Genomic DNA, 22,870 nt, shown 5'->3' on the forward strand with positions numbered 1-22,870 from the left:
CATAAACAGCCAGCTACATATGTATAATACTATAATGACATAGCCAATTTCATTTGCAATGTAATGCACTGGTTGTCCATTGTAATGTCACAACCCTATTGTGAAGTCTTTCATGTTGAATAATACTCTGCTAAAGCGTAGCCATGGTACAGAGTTTGTAAAACAACAGTAAGACATTTTCTTACCTAGCTTCGTATGTTACTGTGGCGCTTGTGTAAAAATTGATCTACTTCATGTATTGGTGGTTATTGGTGGACCCGCTAGTTTTATTACATAGTTTTTGATTTTGAATCTCATCAAAAAGATTAAAAGTCATTGGTACATATTGAATATCTTTATATCAGTATAATATTTTAATATAAAAAGCAATGTAACAATTCCAAAAAATATTTTCAGACTTGCTTTTTATTAGGACACAGTTGTAAAAAGATCAAGGCGAGATTCCTTCAATTATGTTCCTTCAATATGTACCTCGACATAGTTGTTTGATAGAGCGCTACCAATTCAGTGTGTTTGTTACATCAATGTTCTCAGTGTTCTCTCGTGCAGTACCAGTGCACCACCAATGTAACACCTGTGTAGCACTAGAGTAGTAGTAATGTTACACCAAATTAACAACATAGTAATACTATAGTGTACACTATATTTCTTACACTATAAGAAATATAGTTGAAATAAAAGAGTGCTTCAAATTGAAGTGCCGCCATTGGCTAACAGGTTATATGATAGGTGGTCAGAAAATAAATGGAAACACCGCAGTAACTAGCAGTGTTACAAATTGGAAAATTGTGTTAGAAAATCTTTTTGGTATTTTGTATTACAGGATGCGGTAACTGTTAATTAGATAGCTATCAGGATAAACGAGTTTGTGCCATGCCATCAGATGGCTTATGAAAACTACATACATACTTGGAAAACAGCAATAACCTATATAACTACTATTATGGTACAGTAAACTGATGCTATACTGATATTACGTTGGTTTTATGCTTGCATTCCATGCAAAGCTGTAAGACAAAAAATTGTGCAAATTGTTAATTAAATTTTGAGTTGTAACACGACTAGCTTGAAAGGTCTTACCCAGCCTCTTGATTAACCCTTGGCTATTTAAATCAACAGCTGAATACACCAACTATTTTCTACACAGTAATCCTTACATAATAACTTAATGATTAAACTGGTTTAACATGCTGAAAATAAAACCTTTAAAAAGTAAAGATAACCTTTGGAGCAACCATGGTAGTTTATGGATCTTCATGTTGCTGCCAATAATAAACTGTGTCTACAAACACATAACTATTGGTAGGAAAGTAAAAAAAATTATAAAGAGCGTTTGACTATCTCTAGTCCGTTTGTCAGCCTTACGCAGCAGCACCTAGTATACCACATGGTAAAATTTGAAACTCCCTGGTAGACTTGTGATATATTCATAGGAGACGCTGAACTTCCTCCTTGATTGCTTGTTCAAATACCTTTACACTTGATGTATTTTTGTAACCCACAGCTGCCTGGCTGATATTTAATTTTTGTTTACTAGCCTTTAAAAAACCTCCAATATTTAAGTGCAATTTCTAAAGCTCAATTGAGTCCATTATTTTGTTCTAATAAATGCCATAGTTGCACTCAATTTCTGGATAGGCTCTCATAAAGTCTGGACACAACTAACGTTATTCATTGCCAACAAGGTGCTGGATTCACTATTTTTAATGTTATCCTTTATACGTAACAATGATGTAATCAGCTGTTCTGCAGTGATCTAAAATAAAGCTCATCCTATCACAATTTTAGTAAAGAATTATGTACTAGCTGGTCTAATTACCAAAATGTAGTAAACAAAACAAACTAACTAAAACTAAAGCTCAAATCCTAAAAAAAGTTATGGTTTTTAGGTTCATTGAGCCAAAGTGTTCACCTAATTACTTGGATGCAAAAGGTATAAAAGTGTTCACTTAACTACTTAGATAGAAAAATTATAAAAGACTTATAAAAATTAAAAACTATAAATGACTTGGCTAAGGAATGATCCAATCATGCAGAAATTTCAACAAAACCTATTGAAATATAGTAATTTGATTATAATATACTGAATTATTTATAAAAACTTTCTAAATCCTATTACTAAAACTCCAACTTGCCAAAGTTAGATATCAGCATGATATTGTATGCAGGTACTTGTGAGCAGTTTCTAAATGAGCGGTTGTTATACCTACAAGTCAACACATGCAAAACTGTGACTATAAACATTGGCAGTAAAAGCTATGATGAAAATAAAAATTTCTTACAGGATCAATGATTACCCACTTCAGCTTTAATAAATAACCTATTTATTGACCAGAAGGTTTTCAATCATAAATTCATTATTAAGTACCCAGTTGTACAGGTTATAAGAGGTTATAGAGCTTATAGGGTTATAGTTTTAGACCAAACCTAAATAAAAATAGTTGCACAAAAAACTTACTTAAAAAAATTGTGGTCCACGATTCTTCTGATCGATTCAAAGGTAGGTAATTTGCATAGAATATTAAAATTAATTATATCTACCTATAGACTTTTGTCACCACTTAAAAACTGCCTATCGTAACAGAGAGGTATGTATGTGAATTTTTAAAATATCTATTTGACAACCTGTGTGTGCTCAGGTAAAAGTTTTATCATTTCAATAAATGCATTCACAAACTCATAATACATGCTACCTAAATACTACGTTCAGCTAATTTCTGAACACAATTTCAGAATAAAAACATTCAAATAGCCAAATAACTTGACTGATATCACTAGCATTACACATATTTTTACCATATCTCGGTTAATCAATGATAGTATGCCCACAAGTTCTATTTTGGCTTGAAAATCCTGACCGTAATTCAAATTATAGCATTATTTTATTGTTCTATACTCTCCAGTGTATAAACTATTGTGTAGTATTTTATGTTGAATCATACTCTGCAAGAGTTTGGCCATGGTACAGAGTTTGTACAAAGAAAATAATATATTTTCTTACGTAGCTTTATATGTTACTGCAATGCTTGCGTAAAATTTTGTTTATGATATGTATTGGTCGTTATTAGTAGACTCGCTAGTTTTATTACATGATTTTTTATTTTAAAATGCATAAAATGTTTAAAAGTCTTTGGTACATATTGAATATATTTATACCAGTATAATGTTTCAATATGAAAAGCAACACAACAATTCCGAATAAATATTTTCAGACTCGCTTTTTAAGGACACAGTTTTGAAAAGATCAAGGCGAGATTCCTTCAATTTTAAAAATGTTCCTCTCCATAGATTATCTTTGAACCAACAATGATAGTTTATGCATCTTTACATTGCAGCCAATAGTAAACTTTTTTTGCTGTTGGTAGGAAAGTAGAAACAATTATAACCAGAATTTGACTATCTCTAGTCCTGTCATCAGCCTTAAGCAGCAGCACCCAGCAGACCACATGGTTAAATTTTAAACTGCCTGATAGATTTGTGATATATTCAAAGGAGACGCGGAACTTCCTCGCTGATTGCTTATTCAAATACCTTTACGCGTGATGTTTTATTGTAATCCACAGCTGCCTGACTGCTATTTAATATTTGTTCACCAGTCTTTGAAATACCTCCAATATTTAAGTGCAATTTCTAAAGCTAAATTGAGTCCATTATGTAGTTCCATTAAATGCCATAATTGCACTCAATTTCTGGATAGGCTCTCACAAAGTCTTGACACAACTAACTTTATTCATCACCGGCAAGGGGCTGAATTCACTATTTGTATGCTATCCCTTGTAGCAATGATGTAATCAGCTGTTGTTGTAGGAGACCTAAAATAGCTGATCCTATCACAATTGTAGTATGGAATTATGTACTAGCTGGTCTAAATACCAGAATGTAGTAAACAAAACACACTAAATAAAACTAAAGCTCAGATCCTGAAAAAGGTTATGGTTTTTAGGTTCGCTGAGCCAAAGTGTTCACTTACCTACTTAGATAATAAAAGCTAAATCCCCTAGCTAAGGATTGATCCAATCATGCAGAAATCTCAACATTAACATATTAGAATATATTATTTTGATTATTGTATACGGAATTATTTGTAAAACAGTTCAAAATCCTGTAACAAAAACTCCAACTTGCCAAAGTTAGATATCAACATGACATTGTATGCAGGTACTTGTGAGCAGTTTTTAAATGAGCTCTTGCTATACCTGCAAGTTTAAATATACAAGGCTGCGACTATAAAAATCAGGCAGTGAAATCTATGCTAAAAGTACACATTTTTTACAGGGTTAATCATTATCTACTTCAGCTTTATTAAATAACCTATTTAATGACCGAAAGGTTTTCAATCATGAGTTCATTATTAAGTACCCAGTTATACAAGCTATAAGAGGTTTAGAAAATTAATACTTATAGGATTATAGTGATAGACCAGACCTATATAAAAATTGTTGCACAAAAATTACTCAATTTTGTAGCCAACGATTCTTTTGAACGATTCCAAGGGATGTAATGTACATAGAAAATTACCCTGAAGAAACACTTAATCCTCTCCTAGTGTTTCTCTGTATTTTTTAAAACATTTAAAATGAGTTAGCAAGACCCCTTTCATAAGGTACTATTTTTCTGATTTACAGTCTAGTGCCTTTGCTGCCTGTAACCAGTTACACTGTCGGTAGCCGTCATAAGTCTGAATACTGCTGAGTATAGTTTTTTGTTTCTATGTTGTTGCATTGAACTTGATTTACCTTTTGAGTTGAGCTATTCGAACTACATTTTCATATAATTTGGCAGGCTTCAAAAAGCAAATCACTGGTAACATCTGCTGATATATTTGCCTCTCAACACAATTTGCTGATGCCAAATAATGTGTATTAAAATTGCTTACCATAGTGGCAAGTCTCCATATCTACATGATGATGTGTAGGAACTATTATAGAAAAATTGAAGTGAAGTTTTTGATACTGAGTATCTCATAAGATTCATATATGGTAAGTGCATATTTACCAACACTGACCAGTGCCTGCTTATGAACATAATGTAAAAGCCAACAAAAAAGTTCTTGTTGTGCAAAGTATTAAGAGTAGATATTTAAAATAGACAAAATGGTTGAGTCGATTTTGGCTGACCTTCAACGTTGAGCTGGATAATATAAATCATACTAATTAAATACGTTTGTTCTTTAAGTTGTGTTACTTTCATTATTGAGCCTTTTGGGAATCTTGTAATTAATTATTTCGTCGAAACTAAGACTTTTTACAAAAAGTATGTGTAATTACTAAATTTTATATTATCATACATCATATACATGTAGTTGTTCATTATGCAATCATCTTATATTTAACTGGTGCTTTTTTTTCATATTATATCTTTTTATTATTGTTTTCTTTTTCTTACAGTGTGCGAGATTGAAAGTGGCTCCAATCATAATTCTAATTGGTTTTCTAATTGAGAGTGAATTAATGGATATAAAGTTAAATAAAGTTTCTTAAAATGTTGTTGAGCAAATTAATGAAATCCATAATTGTAGTGAAAATTACTTCGTTGAAAAAATAGCTCAATTTGTTTGCAACTCAGATGATAAGGTTTTAAATATTAAGTACAAGCAAAATGTGTGAAACAATGGAATTTTTTTTCGATATCCATTACATATTCACTTAGCGTTTAAATATCGGTTAGCGGCAACAAAGAGATGCCTCCTTCTTCCAACGTCTGATATGAAAGTTGTGGTGCTGATTAGCATCTTTGTGCAGCACCTTCGGAGCTGTGTTCAATAAGTCATGAAAGGGTTAATGTAAAATGAAAACTGTTAGCGGACGTTAGAGTTTAAATTAGGACAATAAACTGACTATCTTTCATTTATTTATAAAACAAAATACATTAAATTCAAGATATCTCTGAGAATACCCCACTAATAAAGCAGTCATAAGTATTTAACACTCATTTAGGTGCAAATTAAAAATGGTACAATTGATTTCTCTACCTTAGAATCTGCCAATCTAATGGTTGCTAGAGACTGTTGCATAGTTTCCAGTAAAGGTATCTTAGTGAACATTAAAGCTTCCCCTACTTCAATAACAGTGTAATGAGATGGTTTGGCTGGATATACAAATATAGTTTCCTGTAGTTATCAACCCTTCTCTCATCTATTGAATGAGTGTTGGCACTTTAATGTTAACTTTTTAGTTTCATGGAAAGAGCAGCTATGAACATGAGAGTTACAGCGTTGTTGAATTTTCCAGAATATCTAAACAAGCAATATATGGGTCATTATCTAAAATTAAAAGAAAAACTTTGTCTATTCCTCATAAAACTTTGGCTAGAAATTTTTTTTTATTCACAGTTTTTGAACAACACAATGGCAGAATGGGCTGCAAACGATAGTTAAAAAATTGATAAAATGATCATCATATGACTTGTCTAGCTATAAAAATGATAGTTACTGCGTTGTTGAATTTCCCAAAAAAAAACTAGACAAGCAAGATATGGGCAACAGAAGCAACCATTGATGAATACTGAAGTTCCAAAGTTAAATGACCTTAAAATAATTATGGAATATCAGGAGTAATGAGTCAGCAAGGTTTTGATTTTTTACCTTGATTTTATTTACATTCATAATTGTGAAACTTTAAATTAGGTAAATGACCATAATATGGCATTATATTAAAACAGTCAAACAGGATTAAATTAAAGTAATTTTATCTAATCAAATATGGCAAAGGTTTGCCGTATATTTTCATGGAAAAGAAATTTGAATATAATCATAAAACTTGCTAAAATTGATCTTGTACTTTGGTGTTCGCCAAATAATGCCTTTGTAGTAACACAATGTGGTATATAGCCCATATAGTATGGACTTTCAATATAACGATGGTAATTCATAGCAGAGTCGATTGGATTTTCATTGTAAATGGTATATATAGAATACAACGACCTACTAACGACTTACTTGTCAAAAAAGACACAAAAAAAGCGCTTACGAGATTCTTTATGATGGAGTATGAACAGATGTGCACAACAAACCATATGCTGAGCTAATCTTTTTTTTGAGTGAGTGAGCTATGAGGCAGCTAGCTTGCAAGCGAAGACATTTTTGAACAGGTTTTGTATTGAGAGTGAAAAGACGTTACACCAGTTTTATGTTAAAGAAAAACTAACTTTCTTTTTACTTTTACTAATGTTGGTAAAAGTAAAACGAACAAAAAACACGCTGAACAATCAGCTTATAAATGTTGAATTGTAACAGTGCAGCTTTTACAAACTTGTTCAGCCATGATATTTACATCTAGCTGTTCCAAATTTCCAGCTCATTCGTCATCTTTTTATTCTGATACTGATATAATGTTTTCAGTCTGATACTGATATAATGTTTTCAGTCTGATACTGATATAATGTTTTCAGTTTGATACTGATACAATGTTTTCATTCTGATACTGATATAATGTTTTTATTCTGATACTGATATAATGTTTTTATTCTGATACTGATATAATGTTTTCATTCTGATACTGATATAATTTTCTTGTTCTGATACTGATATAATGTTTTTATTCTGATACTGATATAATTTTCTTGTTCTGATACTGATATAATGTTTTTATTCTGATACTGATATAATTTTCTTGTTCTGATACTGATATAATGTTTTTATTCTGATACTGATATAATGTTTTCATTCTGATACTGATATAATGTTCTTGTTCTGATACTGATATACTTTTTTTCGGAGATAACTAGTTTAACTAGTTTCCGTATAGTGAAAATTCGAATCGCAAAAAGTAATAATTATCTTAGTATAAAATCAGGTAGTTTAATTTTTTTATTTTTTCATCTAATGATATTTTGCATCCACAAATATCTACATACATACATCATAGTTGAGTTTTAAACTGGCTGATAGATCTGTGATATACTAAAAAGAGATACAAAACTACATCTTCGATTGTTCATTCAAATATCCTCGAGCTCAGGGTTGTTCTTGTTTTTTTGGAAATGCAGCACACCAGATGTCCTTACTGTGTCCGTGCACTAGAGCAATAAACCTCATATTTAAACTCAAACTACCAAGCAGACTCTGGTGCCATGAGGTATACGTAATACTAAAAATGACAGGTTTCAGATGTCACCAGGCAAACATATTACTGCCAATATTCTAATCCTGTCAACAAGCTTATTTGCAGAATCAACAATACTGGCTTAGGCAATGAATGAGATTAGGCAAATATTGGATGATAGCAATAAAATTTGATGGTTGTTTTATATGCATTATCTGCTGTTCAGAAAGGCCTAGTGGTTGATCTCAGATTATTACACTCTGCAATGGTCTGCTAGAACTGCTTCTAGATCCAACCACTCTTTTGAACAATATATTTAGGGTATTTACTAGATGCTTGACATAGCTCTTGTTCAAGGACAGCTAATCTTCAAATCTTGCCTTAGTAACAAAAATTTTTGTTAAACAAACTCTTGATGAATGAAATCGAAAAATAACCATATGCTGAAACTTGCTTCAGAGAGTAATTGCGTAATTGTGGTCACCCATGTTTTAATATATTAGATGTATTTGAATCATTTAGTCATGACATTTAGAGCAAGAGCAATTGTGTTTGGATGCCCTGCCTAAATTAACTGACAATATATATGTGATTTAAACCATTGATCTACTGATCATACAGTATGATAAATCAATTACAAACACATCTGCAATCTGTAAGAACTGCCTACAAAAGACTTATCATATTGAAGAGGGTAAAAATAGCTGATTAAACAAAAAGTTACATTTAAAAAAGATGAGACATACTACCTTCTTTATTGCACTCTTGGAAATATATAACTTAGGCAAGCAGATTAGTGCGTTAGTCGCTGCAATTAAGTGAATGGTAATAAAAAGCTTTAATACAAGCCGTCAGGTTTTTAGTTTTTTGCATTCAAGATGCTAGCAACTACTGCGTCACAGCTTTTTGAAATTTAGAGAAAATTTGAGGTGCAGTTTTTTATAATGAATATTTCTGGTGGTCGAAACTGACTATTGCATGCTCATGAACACCATAAAAACATTGGAAAGGTTGTGGCTGTGCATAGTAGGATTCTTTTAAAAAATTGTCACCAGCGTTTGCCTACAGCGCACGCATGAGGTAAAACTAATTCGACAATACTAATAGACAAACAACATAGAGCAGGAGCAATTGAGTTTGGCTGCCCTGCCTAATTTCGCCGACAATGTATATGTGATTTAAACCAATGATCTACTGATCATGCAGTATGATAAATCAATTACAAACACATCTGCAATCTGCCAGAACTGCATACAAAAGACCTATCATATTAAACATAAAAAAGAGGATAAAAAAGCAAAAAGTTACATTTAAAATAGATCAGACATACTGCCTTTTTTATTGCACTCTTGGAAATATACGAAGTAAGCAAGCAGATTAGTATGTTAGTTGTTGCAACTAGATAAATGGTAAAAAAGGTTTAATACAAGCTGTCAGGTTATGAGTTTAATGCTTCCAAGATGCAAACAACTGCCGCATCAAAGCTTTTTGAACTTGAGAGAAAATTTGAGGTGCAGCTTTTATATTGGATATTTGTGGCGGTCAAAACTGACTGTTGCAGGCTCATGAAAACCATGAAAAAACAATAGAAAGGTTTTTGCTGTGGGTAGTGAGATTATTTTAAGAAAATTCTGAGCAGTGTTTGCCTACAATGCAGACATAAGGTAGAGCTAATTATAGCTGACAAACCACATTGAACTCAATGATGAAAATATTACTTTTCCAACACATTTGTTTATTGAATTGTGTTATGGTCCTCATTGACCACATTTGATACTCCAACAACTAATTATGATAGAAAAATGACAGCTGCTCAAAAACGTCATGCTATTTTTGTGTTACACACTTTTGATGATGAAACAACTCTCAGGAACAAAGTTGCTCCTACAAAAAGCCTAGAGGTTTTGCTCAGAATACATTAAAGCATGTACACCATATATAATAGTTGATTTTATTTCCAAGGCCTAATCATTATAATGATATTTTCTTTTCTGGCTTGTGAGTTTAAAAGGGGTTTATATCTTAAAGAACATTTTATATTTTAAAAATTATTTTAAGCAATTAGAACAAACATGTCATTTATGGTAATGAAGATAAAAGATTGACATGTTTTGCAAAGCCAATCTAGCTTTCATATACTTTGATCCTTATGGCAAGCAACGTATATCTCCTAATAATGAATGTAATCAGTACACAAATCGTCAAATTATAGGTTCAAAAAATTTATTGTTTATATAGAGGGGTGCAACAAATAACCCCTAACAAACAAAATCAAAGAAGCATCTTGTTGCATTTTCTTAGGTCTGAAAATATTTTTAACAGGGGCATCATAACACTTGGGCGCAAATCTAAAGTAACTAGCCTGTTCATACCCTATGCAGTATATGAGGTTTTAGACCATTACGCCTTGCATGGCTCGGTGGTCGAGTGCCTCGATTATGAAATTGTGGTAGCAATCTCAGGGAGTTCAAATAAATCACATTAAGGAATTTCAATTATAGATTTAATAGCTATGGATGGACGTACACCATGATGACTACACAGATACAGAAGACAAATTTTGAGAAATATGTATATATACAGATTACTATTGTTGAAAAGCTATTATAATAAATTACTCTAAAAGAAACTAAACACATACACAATGCTTTTTAGACACTTTATAGTTATAGTGATTTGGGTCATTTGTGTCTTTAAATTGAATCAGAACCAATTCTGATAATGTTGAGTTTAGATTGAGTGCTTCGAGATTATGTATGAATTTGTATTATGGCTACAATTTGCAAGCTTCAGTAAACATTATACAATACTTTCAGTTAATATCAAAATCTTGCCTGCATTTAAATTGCTTGTGAAAATAGTTATTGCGTATGAAAGTCTGTATACCTTTTCATAACAAAACTATTTTTGTATTGCCAAAATATAACAGTTTTTCGGAAAAAAACTGTTTTTTGAGAGCATTCATTTATTCGGCAATGGAGAAAAAGATTTTGGAAAGACAGAAAATATAAAATTGGAAGCCCAAAAAAGCGCAGATGCGAGTAAATTAGAAAGCAGCAACTAAATATTCATTGGTAGTGGCAGCCTAAATTGTATCTATGTCAAATACATATATTAAGTTTCCTCTGTTTTCATTTAACCAAGGTTTATAAACTTTGCATTTATAACTTTGTGTATTTAATTTTAGCATTTAATAGATATAGATTTTTATTTACATTTTTTATTTTCAGCTTTAGAGATCATTACTTGAAAATGGCACGATTCTCATCGTAACTGGAATAATTTTGAGGAATAGAGGCTCATGGCTCAGTTTATTTTGACCTAAAAACTCAGGTTTTGATAAAAAGTCTTGCAAACATATCAATAGGTCTAATGTTTCTTTATAAAATGTTGTTAAAGTATATTGATGAAATCAAAACATGTACTCAGAAACAGCAATTTGCAAAAATACTGATAGTTCAAATTATTTGAAATTCCAAATACATGAATTTCAAATGTTAACTGCAAGCAAAATATATTACTAAGCCAAAAAATTTGTTCAGATTTCTGATGAATTTTAATTTATTGCTCAAATATAAAATGAATAAATACAAGACAAGTCTTGCCATTTTTAATTATGTCCGATATACAAGAAATGGTGCTAAACAACATCATTTTCAGCACTTTCAGAGCTTCTTACAATCAGTCAGGAAAAGGTTGATGTTAAAATGAAATCTGTTGGTAGATGTTGAAGCTCGATATTTATTCAATAAATTGAACACGTCTAATTTACTTATAAATCGTAGACTACAGGCCCGTATACCCCGGGCGGCTGGGCAGCTGAGCTGCCCCAACCTTTTAGTGATTTTTGGTGGCTAAGTACTAAAACTGGCAGTCTAAGCTGATTTACTTGGAATTCACTGGCAACATCTAATTCACTGGCAATTAGCGTTCTTTACGTGATCTTTACTGAGCGTTCGCAGTGATTTCGCCAAATGAGTGGTCTTGGGAAACTTTTTTAAGACTTGAAAACTGAAATTTATTGCTTATAGGGGGGGGGTGTGAAGAAGACTCAAAACTTGCATTTTCTTTATCGTATATAACTTAATCAACCTAGAATCAAAACATTGATGATGAGCACTATGGAGCAGGCTCGTCTAAATAATCTCCTAATAATATGCATATGTTTATAAAGATGGTGAACTAAATACAGAATTAGTTGTGAATTGTTTCTGCCAGAAACACATTGACAGAACAGTAGCTATTAAAAAGCAATAAAAAGTAATAGCTTTTGTTACGTCAATGGCCCATACAGAAATCTGTAGTGTGGTGAACTTTATATCGTTCGTAGAATAACAAAAAGTTTTGCTTAGCCTGAACCATAAACAATATGTTTAAGTAGATTTTGATGCTTAGAATTGATTGCATTCGTGCATAGTTTGAGGTTGGTTGATGCCTAAACTTTATTGAAGGTAAATGTTAAATGTTATTAATGTTAAATGTTAACTTTCAACTAGGGAATAAAGGCCTGATAAAATAAGGGAATTGGAATTACATCTTGATCTGTATATCTTTAAAAATATCAAAGTAGCACTGCAAAAGATATACTGTATATAGTACTATTTTGATTGAAAACTAAAAATAGTGGATTTGTCAGTATTACTATAGACTTCTCTAGTCTAAGGGTTCTCATAGACAGTGTCATAGTCTTCAGTTTTGACTTCTTGTTGTACATTAGAAGACCCGACATCAATTACAGAGTAATGAGATGGCTTGGCTGGAGATAGGTTCATGTAGTCATCAGCCCGTCTCTCATCTAATGAAGGAGTGTTGATGCTTTGAGGCTTGCATTTCAGTTTCATGAAAAGAAAAACACCTGCTGCTCCAAAAGCAATTCCTGCGAGTCCAGCTCCAAGGCCTGACGCTATTGAAGTTACTGTAGAAAGTAGACAAGGTGGTTTAGAAATGTTAATAATATAGAAATTGAATTGTAACAATGTGAAATCTCGAAATTTTTTTGACACTATTATTTCAGTTGATGAAACCATAACTTTACAAGTAAACTTTTTATCTGCTCTGTTATGTCACATTAAAGAAAACTTTTATTGTTCATTGAAAAACTTTGGCATGATAAAAAGGTGTTATTGACACTTTTTAAACAGTACAAAAACATAATGTGTTTCAGGGAATGTTCGGAGAATTGATGAATTTTCTCTCAAATGAGATGGCTAGCTATGAACACAACAGTTACCTTGATATAGGCTATTACATAATGGCTAAACAGCAAATATTTAGTGTAACAGCAGCAAAATTAGGTTCATATTAAAGCTCTGAAAAAAATGACTTTAAATTAGTTATGGAATATCAAAAGTTATGAGTCAGCGGTGTTTCCATTTTTTCAATTTTACTCACATTCATACTGGTGTTTTTAAATTAGTTAAAGCATTGTCAATTATCATCATATTAGAAAACTTGAAGGTAAATGAATTAAATGAAGTTAATCTATATAAATATTGCAAAGAACTGCCATATTTTTCATTTAAAAATGCTCAATCATGCTTTTGTAACAACAGCTTTTGGTACCTAGCTCATTTAGTATAGACTTTCAATATAACCATGGAAAAACATAGCACATGCACTTAAGGATCTAGTTAAAATCGTATGTAAAGAATAAAATGACTCACTGGAAGAGCAAGCCGGCGGCTCTGTCTGAAATCCAGTTTTACATTGAGGTGCTTTTGTCGAAATTTGAGGCTGAGAAAAAGTAGTTAGTTTCTTGTCTAAAAAATAAATATTATTATACTAGTCCCATAGACTGGTCTGCTAGTCTACTCATAGTCTACTAGTATTACTAATAGTACTAGTAGCAAATAATAGTCCATTAGTCTACATAAATACAACTACTTTTGATTGTCCTAAATCTTCTGCTTTGGCATATATGCTCTCAATTCGATTAACATAAATCAGATACCATAAGTTTCTATACCATGAAAAACCTACCAAGAAAAGTTATGTGCATATATCTTGTTAGATATGTCTCTCAAAATTGTCCAAAAAATTGTGCAAAGAAAACATTTTTCCGTGTGACTGCAAAGCATTGGAAAGAAAACTGCCAGTTTCCTTTCCTGATTCACATCATTTAAAAACACCTGTTGCAAGGCAACACCATAAATAAATACTTGTGAAGTAAATATGAATACATTAGATCAATAAGGTGAGCTTCTAACTATGTGCTGGCCAGTTTTCTCTAGTTCAGACTTTCTCAGTCCTGGCTATACATTACTACATTACATGCTCTCCAAGGCTTGAGCTCCTTCAGGTAAAACATATTCAATTAACAACGTGTCAAACTGTTCATTAGGACGGGTTTTGAACAAGGCATCACTACATGTCCTATTGTTGGGGTAAGGTTGGTTTGGGGCCTTATGGCCACTAGTACTCCTCCCTATTGTTGTTGCTTTTTGGCGTTTCTTAGTACTGCAGCAATTGGCTAGAGTAGAGCCTGTGGGCGTGTCCCGGGCCTCAATAGCCCTAGTATTGTAAGATTTGTTATTGATGTCTTCCTGGAGCCGACCTGTTAGCTGCAGCTCAGAGCCTGCTTGGTAAGTTGCTGAATGAGCAGCGTAAGCTGACTGAAGTTGGGTATTGGACCACTGCATTTCCTTTTTCCGGCCTACTCAGTGCACTTGAGGTCCCCTGACTAATGGCTCTCTAGCTTAACCAGGAATAAATCCAGTCCTGCTCAGTCTGCATCAGTCAACACAGGGGTTGAGACTGCTAACTGGAGTCGCTGTAGCTTTGCATCATATATGGTCCTGCAGAACAGATCATAGGCACTGTTTGCCCTATAAGGGGAGGACCAGTTCCTGTAAGTCACACAGACTAGCATACTAGGAACTTTACATGGCAGACACCTTACTAGATAGTAGTGACAACAGTTGCTTTACAGTGTTCACCTTACCCCGAGCCTGCTTAGGAGAGAGGCCGAAACAGTCCCATAATGCATAACATATGGGTTTCATGCGGTCGGTTTGTCTGCACTTTTCTGCCTCTTTTTGCCGAGCTCTCGGAGATGGAGCAAACTGGCACATTTGATCTAGTAGTTTGCAAATGTCACATTCAGGAATTGGCTAATGAAGTGGTCGACGTTTTCTGCACCAGGATATTGGTGTGATTTAATTTAGTGACCTAGGAGCAAGATGGTCAGTGCTTGTGTGCTTGCAGCTAGAATTTATCTTACGACTGCCTATTCAAGAGCTGGCCAATTGCTTGGGAGCGGTGCTGCCCTCAGGCAGTTACAGCTCGTCATGATCAAGAATATCTTGCCTCAGGGTACCTTGTCTTCATTGCTATATTTTTACTATTATCAAGATGGCTTCTGCTAGAACATCCATCACTGGTTTGCCACTTTTTGGTGAGCCAGAATTTGCGGTTCTCCCATTGCCACCGGTAAAAAGGAAACTGTCAGTTTCCTTAGCTGCTTCACAAGAATTAAAGCCATGTAGTGCAAATAATTAAAATAAATATATATATTTCAATTATATATGAATAGGCGCACGCGTGTGTGTGTGTGCGCGTGCACTTTTGTGTGTGTGTGTGTTTATAATATGACAACTTGAAAGAGACTGGCAGCATTCTGTTTACGGTAGATTCTCCTTTCCTTTTTCAAAGGTATGTTTTCTAGCTTGGCTCCGTCTATTGATCTTATTAATCCTTCAATAGCGTCGACTGTTTTTTGTATGCCAAGTTGGCTAATCTTTTACTGAGTCACTTGCTGTGCCGGGACTTGACTGTAGCCTTGGGTTTGGGGTTTACTAGGCAGCAGGTTCAAGGCTTGGTGCTTTGCCAGTACAGTATAAACAAACACTACCTTATTTTCCAAGGTTATGACCATTACGGAAAAAGTATTGCTGAGAACTAATACAGAGTCACTGATGCCTCAGTTTGATATTTTCCATAGTTGCAAAAAATTTTTGCTAGGATATGTATGTAAATTGGCAGTGTGTAGCTCTAACAAGCATGATACCTAGAGTCATGTGTTATACAGTGTAATTGCATTGCACACATTTATTACTACACACTACACAGTATACATCGATACAACAGTTGTCTAATTTACAGTAAGCATTGATTGTGCAATGGAAATTTTAACTACTACATATTGTGCAGTGCCTAATGGGGTGATAGGGTAACTAGTGCAAACTCTGCAAAGGAAAATTTCTATTGCACTATACTGACATGCACAACGTGTTTCTGTGAAAAATCCTTAAAGGATCAGATATTGACTTGGACTCAGCCACAACACATTTGCATGATATAAATGCTGCTGCAACATGATCACAAGTGGGAAAAGAATTTGATCGCAATGAGTGAGTTGAAATGGTAGATATTAGAATATATACTGGGCTAAACTTATAATATCATGGTAATAATTTACAATGACGACAATTTCCTTGAAATGACCAAACTTACTACTTTAAAATGATGTTGCAGTTAGAGCACATGTTTGTGAGCTTGCAAAAAGTAGTAGCTAAAGAGTTTGTACAATAAAACTAAGTGTTACTTAGAAAACAAGTATAGTTGGTTGATCTACAGCACCAACTTTATACTTGATAACAATTGCAGTACAAAGGCAGTTTCGAGTTTTGAAGAAGGCGTATTCACAGCTTGCCTGATTTTCTGGTGTTCAGATGTGTCACAGAATAATATGGAAGCGGATCGCAATGGAAAAATTGTATTTGGAGCAAATGGGTCTGTAGTATCGTGCCGTAAAGTTATTGTATAATGTGCTACAATGATCCAGTGCAGTACTAATGCCTCAGAAACTTGTAAGTTTCTCTTTACGAGCTTATTTTCTATAAAAAATGTTTCGATAGTTTCCTGCTTGGTCAACAATTGTAAGAAAACCGCAGCCCAAAGCTTTGCAAAATACGCATTCACAGCTTTTGTCAAATTCTGTGTTTCAGATAAAAAATTCCAAGCAGATTGCAGTGGGAAATTTGCAGTAAGAGCAAATTAGAAAGCAACAATGTGCCGTAAAATTACTGCATAATGCAACAAATTGATGCAGTGCAGCACTGATGTGTCAAAAACTTTTAGGATATAAACTATGAGCTAATTTTATATAAAAATTCTTTGAGAGTTTTTTGCTGAGTCAACTCTGCATAAAAACGCAAACTTTTATTCTTAAATCACCATAACTGTGTTCATTTAGCTTTACGCTGCTAATGCACATTTTTTGTTTTGGTTGTTTTAATACAAGAGGGTATGTTTGAACTGCCATAACATACTTACATGGAATTTTTGTGTAGTTTTGGGTCCAAAAAATCAACTCTGTGTTATCACTCAGCTTTAGATAGATTGTAAAGTTGTACAGAGCTCCTTGTTGTAATGAGAGATTAAACTCGAGCAGCAAGTCAGGCTTTATTGCTCTGTAACTGCTATTATATCCTGAAGTAGTTACTCTGATCTCTTTTGCACATATGTCACTTTCCTGTATTACACATGTAAATCAAGGATACTAGATCAGCAGATAAGAAGACTTATGACTGGTAGAGCCGTACCAAAAATTACTTGAGTAGTAAAAACTAGTAATTGATCATGTGATCTAAATTAGCTAACCTGAAAAATGTGATAAAATGTGAGAGTCACATTCAGCCTATCATCCTCATTAGAGAGAATTGATTCTGCAATATTAACTTGATCTGTCTTGTTTCTACCTGCAAGTAAGAAGTAATTAGATACAAATATTGAAAAGTTTATATTTGGTCGTTATTATCTGGTATAAAAGTCTATAACACTTGAAAATTTATACTAAAAGCTAGTTCTGTGAGCTTTAACCAAATACCTATGTAACTAGAAAGTTAGGATAAATTTTACAAAAACTTGCTTTAGTCTAAAGCAGGACGTTTACACGTATACCAATCACTCAAAGGGATTCTATGTTAACATTTTTTAGAAGACTTTTGTAAATACGTGATAAGATAGTTACAGCAAATTTACATAGTTATCACAAGATTGTATAAAAACGAAATTTTAGCTAATATTTTCATTTTAACGCTTTCAATGTTTGAGATGTGGTAAGGCAAAGCTGTAGTCAGCAAGTCAGTCTTAGTTGATGTTCTAAAATACGCACCTGTACAAAACTCAGCACTTACAGTCAGGTTACCCTCAGGCAGCTCAACACCATTAAAGTTTCTAACTATTTGTAGAGCGGCGTAGTATAGCTGCGTTACATCTGGTAGACTAAGTAGAATATCTGCAGCGTTTACAGGAGCCAGACCATCATAACAGTCAACTGGTTTAGTCATCTGAGCATCTGTTGAGCATGTGACTTTGTAGCCAGCAATCACACTACTTTCTTCAGCAGTAGGAAGGGCAGGTAGCTGTAACCACTTCTGACCAAGAGTGAGAGAAAAGCTATGATGAAGAGTTGGTGCACCGCTCGGTGATATGTATGCTGAAGCAAGAACAAAACGTTCAAGTGAACACCAAAGTTCATTTTGCAATGATGTAAATTGAAACTTGTTTTCTCCATTATTTTGGGTTTTTACCAATATTTTTCTGCTTGGAACTCAATTTAAAATTAGCAGTAGGCCCGACAACTACCAGAAGTTATTTAATTTCAAGTCTTATAGCCGCATGTGGGTAATTAAAATGCTGGTTTTTAGTACTGAAACAGAGTTTTTAAACCAAATATTTTGGAAGCTGATGGAAGGCAAATGGAATATGCAGGTGAAAAGTGAATACATTTGGCAGTTAGGTATAAAAGTTTACCCAGACTAACAAATACACATACATGCATGAAAGCACACCAACACACTAGCTTGCGCGCATACATAGAGTATGGCAAAGGCAAAAGGCAATGACAACGTAATATTTAGTAATGCAGCGAGGAATTTGGTTGTCTGTACATGAAATTTATTTAAGTGTTATAGCAATCGCTGAATTGTGTATGTTTATAAGTTATAACATAGGGACAGATCATTTTTCATTGAAAGATAGCTCAAAGGATGTCAAACCTAATAATAAAATTAACCTGACTCGTGCAAACACTGCTACCTGAATACACATAGACAGTTGCAATATATATATATATATATATATATATATTATATTATATATTACTAATATATATATATTATATATATAATCCTATATATATAAACCTAAATATATATAATCTTATGTATGTATTCATATATACACACATATGCATATATATATTTCTCAAAGCGTGTCTGTGGCGTCGTGTATCCTATATCTGTCGGTTTTCCGGCTATAGATCTTAAAATCTTGATGTGCTGCATTCAGATGGATTTGCACTCACAACGATTTTTGCATCAATGAGTGTTTTATCTGGATGCTCTACCACCGAGCTAGAACGCCATAGTGATCAGACATGTTTTCATATAAAATATACAGTACAGGCGGACTAATTATTTTAGCTTTAGGTTTTCCACCAAAGATTTTGAGATTTGTTTGCCTCAAAGCTTGAAAATAAATTCGGTTCTTGACTAAACTGGAGCATGCGTATTGCAATTAGCAATGCTTCGGAAGCGCTTGAAAATGGATTAGCATTTTACGCTTCATAAATTTTTAACAAAAAGAGAGAAACCATTTAGGATGACGCCTCCTCTACCGAGGAATTTCACTAGGCAGATAACCGTTCCAGTCAAGTTACTCGAAATTGTTTCGGAGGATGAGTCTCTTTTAAAGAGGTAAAGCAAACATTGCTGTTTTTATTTTTTTTTGCTTTTATTTTTGAGGCACTTTTTTGAGGCACATTTTTGAGGTATTTAGCTGTTGCATTATTGCTGTTTCATTATCTATCTTTGTAATCTTTTGTAGTGTATTTTAAACTTTAATGCTTTGGATGTTTTAAAAGCCAAACGCACAAAATGTTTACTTTAGCTTTCTTACTCCATCATCATAAATATAAAATATTTGATTAAAATCAAACACAATCTATATATACACTTTTTTATTTATATTATACAGAATACCGTACAGCTTTTGGTGTAACATGATGAAAAAAATACTTTACCAAAGTATATCTCCAAATTTACCCCAGTTTTTTTTCATCTTGGAACAGATTAAAATTTTCATAAGTTTATTTTAATGGGAAAAATTGTTACGGATCTTGAAGAACTCGGTTAGCAACGCTAAAACAGTTCCACTAGAATAGGTTAAACTGCACGTTATTAAAAGCTAAATGTTGCAAAAAGTTATGAACTTTTAAATATACAGTGGTTTGAAAGCCTTTCCTCATGATATGAAGTTTGAAAGTTGCAGCTGTTTGAAAAAGTTTGAAAACCTTTACAGTCATTTTTATTTACTCTCTTAATTTATTTCAATTACGCAAAACACTTTTCTCATGATATATAGTTTGCAGGTTAGAGTGGCAAATGTTGTTATATGTTAAATACAAATCAATTTTCTGTCCAAAGACTTTTTTATTACCCGGGCAAAGCCGGGTAGCACAACTAGTATATATATATATATAGACTTTTTAGCACAGCCGCGTCTGATGAGTGCATCGCACGAAACAAATTTGTAGCTCATTTACTAAAAGTTTACTTTGTTCTTAATGTTTTTTCCAAATATTTTATACTCCAGTAATTATCTTTTGGGTTTTTAGTGTGGAGTTTTCTTTTTATATGCTTTTGCACTTGCTTTTAGCTATTTTATATATACATATATATATTATATATATTATAAAAAAATATATATATATGTATATATATATATGTATATATATACATGTATATTTATATATATATGCATATATATACATATATATATATAAACATATAAACATATAAACATATATATATATATATATATATATATATATATATATATCAATATGGGTACCAGTTTAAGAGTGGCACCAAGATAAACCACCTCTTCTACATGGATGACATCAAGCTGTACGCTAACAAAGAAAGGGACATTGATTCGCTCATACACCTCACTCAGGTATACAGCAAGGACATCGGAATGACCTTCAGTATTGAGAAATGTGGAAGGCTAATTCTTAAGAAAGGCCATTCTATGCTCACAGATTGCCTAAGAATGCCAAATGGTACCATCGAAGATATAGAAGAAGGGTACAAGTACTTGGGGATTATGCAAAGCAACATCAATCACGAAGCCGAGGTACGTCACAAAGCCATTTCCGAATACAAGAAATGCCTTCGGCAGGTCTTACGGAGCCAGCTCAATGCCAAGAACCAAATCATGGCAATAAATACCTACGCACTGCCAGTAATAAGATATCCAGCAGGCATAATAAAGTGGACTGAGGAAGCCATCAAAGAAACAGATATAGCAACTCGTAAACTGCTGACCATGCATGGAGCACTCCACCCAAAATCTGATACTATTAGATTGTATCTTGATAGGAAAGATGGCGGTAGGGGACTCAAAAGTGTACAGCAGACAGTGAAAGAGGAGGAGCAAAGCATCAAAGCATATGCAGCCTCCATGGCCATCTCAGATAATTTGCTAGCTGAATTTCAATCGGCTGCTCTCACAACGGACCTATGCCCTGATGATGAGGAAATTGACTGGCATACGAAACCTCTTCATGGTGCTTACCACCAACAAATATCTAAGGTTGGCGATCTTCACCAGACATATATGTGGCTGAACAAAGGAAACCTAACGGCCAATACAGAGTCGCTAATCATGGCAGCCCAGGAGCAAGTGCTCCCAACAAGGCAACTCCAAACGAAAATCTATCACACTAGAGACGATCCTAGATGCAGACTGTGCAAAGATGCACCTGAGACCATCCAACACATCATCAGTGGATGCAGACAGCTAGCAGGGAACGCATACACTGAGCGGCATAATCATGTCGCAGGTATTGTGTATAGAAGTCTATGTGATGAGTATGGCCTTAATAAACCACAACACTGGTGGGAAGCTCCTGGTAAGGTCAATGAAAATGACCGCGCTAAGATCCTCTGGGACTTCTACATCCAAACTGACAAGCATGTCCTAGCAAACCAACCAGATATAGTGGTGGTAGACAAGGAGAACAAGAGGGCTACTATAATAGATATAGCAGTACCCAATGACTACAATATAGCCAGCAAAGAAAAAGAAAAGGTAGAAAAATATCTCCCTCTTGGAGAAGAAATTGAAAAATGCTGGAATGTAAGAACAACCGTAATCCCAGTAGTGATTGGGGCACTGGGCGCAATAACACCGGCGCATAAAATGTGGCTTGCCCAAATACCAACAACAATCAACTCAGGTGAGTTGCAGAAAAGTGCGCTATTGGGAACAGCTAAGATCTTGAGACGAGTGCTCAAACTCCCAGGTCTCTGGTAGGAGACCCGAGTTAGAGCAGAATTTACCACCCATACGGGGTATCCGGGGTGAGGAAACAATTTATTTTTTTATATATATATATATATATATATATATATACACGTATATATATATATACACGTATATATATATATATATATATATATATACACGTATATATATATATATACATAAAATTTATTCATCTAAAACCTTAGATAAAAAACAACTTCATTACTATTAGTTTCATGTCTGTTATGCAGACAATCATCAGATGATGATTGTCTGATGATGATCAGATCTGATGATTGTCTGCGTAACAGACATGAAACTAATAGTAATGAAGTTGTTTTTTATCTAAGGTTTTACATGAATAAATTTTATATTTGAGCTCTGATCACTCATTGAGCACTATTTGGATGCTTTAACACACTACATTGGAATATATATATCTATATATATATATAAATATAGTCAAATTAGATTGAATAGGAGGCCACTTTGGAAAATATATCCACGATATAGGG

This window comes from Watersipora subatra, chromosome 7 (genome assembly GCF_963576615.1).
Source record: "Watersipora subatra chromosome 7, tzWatSuba1.1, whole genome shotgun sequence".
Taxonomy (NCBI): Eukaryota; Metazoa; Bryozoa; class Gymnolaemata; order Cheilostomatida; family Watersiporidae; genus Watersipora; species Watersipora subatra.